Source organism: Coptis chinensis, chromosome 5, assembly GCF_015680905.1.
Source record: "Coptis chinensis isolate HL-2020 chromosome 5, ASM1568090v1, whole genome shotgun sequence".
Lineage (NCBI taxonomy): Eukaryota > Viridiplantae > Streptophyta > Magnoliopsida > Ranunculales > Ranunculaceae > Coptis > Coptis chinensis.
Genome location: NC_141460.1, coordinates 86,542,424 through 86,545,518, shown reverse-complemented (window position 1 = coordinate 86,545,518; position 3,095 = coordinate 86,542,424). Strand labels below are relative to the sequence as shown.

At 38.8% G+C, this 3,095-nt stretch overlaps 1 pseudogene; it reads right to left on the bottom strand.

The window, feature by feature from the left end:
* Nucleotides 1-369: 369 nt before the first annotated feature.
* Nucleotides 370-2,830, bottom strand: LOC147499667 (uncharacterized; annotated as a pseudogene).
* Between the last annotated feature and the right edge of the window lie 265 nt (nt 2,831-3,095).

The following is a 3,095-nucleotide window of genomic DNA, read 5'->3' as shown; positions in this document are numbered from 1 at the left end:
AAAAAAGTAATGCAATCACTATTTGACTACCAACCACCAACAACAATTGAGATTACCCAAAACTTAGCAATGCGCTTAGCCGAGATTAATCGGTCTATATGGAAGTTTTCAATAGACTGTAGTTGTCCAAGAGTTTACACTACATGAATATTGGAAAACATCTTAAAGACATGACAAACTTCTCAAGGCCTTTAACAAGTATTAATGCACTTAACTATATCTGATTATGAAAGATGCTTTTCCTCAGTTAGGAACATCATATACTGCAACAAACAAAAGAAGTACAAACGATAGGCATATAAACTATAGTTCAATACAAGAAAATAACAAACATACCAACCAAAATGGTAAGAAATAACAAAGGCACAGAGATTATGTTTCACATCCATGAAGATCAAGCATCAGCATCATCAGTGGCTTTTCCCCCAAAAGGATCATGGGTAGGGCCAACATCCTCCCCAATATGGCATTGAACCAGCCTTTGCAAATCAGCCATAACCTTGTGCTCACGTTTTGTTTTCTCCTCATAGTTGAACATTGCCAATGCCCTCTTATCCTCGCGACCTTTAGTAGACTTGGTTTTCCTTTCTAATACTTAATGGCATTCATCCTTTGATGCCTACTACCACTCATAACATAACCAAGGTCTTCAAACCTCTAAATCTCATCAGCCGAAAGACCCACTTCTCCTCTTCTAGGAATACGCTTCCCCTGCTTCACATACTGAGCAATAACATCACCTTCACCAGGTTGCAAAGCTCCTCCATAACTTATATGCCCTTCAGCCCTCGACAAAGGCATAGGACCCACAACAAAGATCACTTTCTAAACCAGATTTCTTTTGTAATTCAAGCATCTCTTTAAACGGAAGAGCCTCACTATTCATCTCCGCTTTTAATCCATCATCATCAATCTCAATAATTTTTTTATCCATATCAGAATCCAACAAACTTTTCTCCAAACCCTCACTAACTGACTCACTCCGCTTCTTTTTCTTATTGCTTTTTGAATGTGAAGCAGAACTAGAGCTTCTCCGATTCTTGGTTCTTGCATTATCATCCGCTGATCCGCTCTCAAACTTATCACTCTCAATATCCTCACTCTCACTTTCATCCAAGTCAACCCTACTACTTCTCTTCTTACTTTTCTTATTTCTCCAATTACTCCTCTTTTTCACACTACCCCTCTTCTTAATTCCCGACTTCCTCTTCCTCCTCCTATCAGTCTAACTCTCACTCTCATCTGATTCATCCGACTCACTATCATTTCTCCGTTTCGATTTCTTACTACTCTTCCTTCTCCTCTTCTTCTTCTTTTCCCTCATATCCTCATCACTCTCCGACTCATCCTCAGAATCATCATCACCATCCGAACTTGACAACCCCTTCCCCACTTGTTCCTTCCTATCCCCTTCATCTCTGAGCTCAATCTCAATATCACCTTCATTCTCATCCTCCTCTTGTAGGTCCCACTCGCTACGAGGAGGACTAGGAGTAATCCTATAAATACAATTCTTGATATTCTTCCTCAACTTAATCCTTTTGGTTCTTCGATACTCTTCGTAACTCAATCCTTTTAATTCCTCATTAGATTCATCACCTTCAGGTTCATTTATTTTCCCATTCCTATTATAACCATTATTGTTATTATATTCCCTATCAAGAAACTTTCCAGTGGACCGGGTTTTTTCGTTATTACGGTGGTCATATTCATCATACCTAAGGCTACTTCTAGAATAGTCTCGAGATTTGTAATTATAATTTCTAGTTTTTGTACCTTGTTGTTGTTGTTGTTCTGGTGAAACGCGGCTACGGTGTCTTTCTCTGCTATGGTGTCTTTATGGGATTTCAACCTTTGATGAGAGTCTTGAGTCTTTTTCGTCGTCGTAGTAGTCGCCTCTTCTTCTTGACATTATTGTGTGTGTTCTGACTTGTGAGGTTTATTTATGGGTTGGATATTGGACGACTCACTTGGGCTTATTTATTAGGCTAGTATGAGCCCAAAATCTGTCATCTCGTGCTTTCTGAGCGTTCCACGACAAAAATTTTTGACCCCATACTGCCTAAATACAATTTTCTTTTTTTTCATCTTTTTTTTTTATAGTGAATGCCCGTCAACACGGGCATCAAATCATATCATTAAATTCAGAAAAATAAAGCCATTACATATCTTTTCTACAGAGTCCACTCCTCTTTTCCATGCCCATTCAGCTGCCTTGTGGGCAATCTCATTGCATGTTCTAGGAGTATATCTAAAATCTACATAATCAAAATAACCTAGACTGGTGAAAACATTACAAAAGATGGCTCCATTTCCAGCTTACATTTGCAGTAGTCTTGTCTTTACAGCGAGCAATCAACTCCTTAGCATCGCCTTCTACAATCACTGCTTTCCAAGCTTTCTGTTTTGCAAATTGGATAGTCATTGCTAGTGCCAGAATTTCAGCTTCCTCAGCTGATGTAGCTTGTACCTTCTTCACACAACCACCAGTTGGCATACCATTTGAATCCCTACCAATAACAGCAATATGAGCACAATAATTACATTTGTTAAAAGCTGCATCAAAGTTTAGTTTCAACCACCCAGGAGGAGGTGGCAACCAAACTAAGTCTTTCTCTGTACCATTCTGCATCTTTTCATTTTCCTCCACCTGTGGCTCAGTGTGTTCAAAAGCTGAAAACCAGTTTCTATGTATTGTATAGGCATGTTGTAGTACTGCCTCTCTGGTAGGTGTGATTTTGTTAAACAACAAATTGTTTCTAGCTTGCCAGATGGCATCTAGAATAGCAATGAATAAAGTCACATAAGAAGGTCCTTCTGAGGTATCCATCTATTTGAGCTTGAAACAGTACTCAAGCCAATCTCCGGGATCAAAGTCATTAACATCTATTTTAAGATTCAGCTGAGATGAAAACTATATACCTATAGTCCATTCATATAGGAAGAAAATGTGGTTAGAGTCCTCTAAAGTGTTACCACAAAGGCAGCACATGGGTTCTATATTAAGGTGGTGGTTGATGAGGTTTTCATTGGTGGGGATGATGTTTATAAGGATCTTCCATGTGAAAAGTTGAACTCTAGCAGGTATAGGTAAA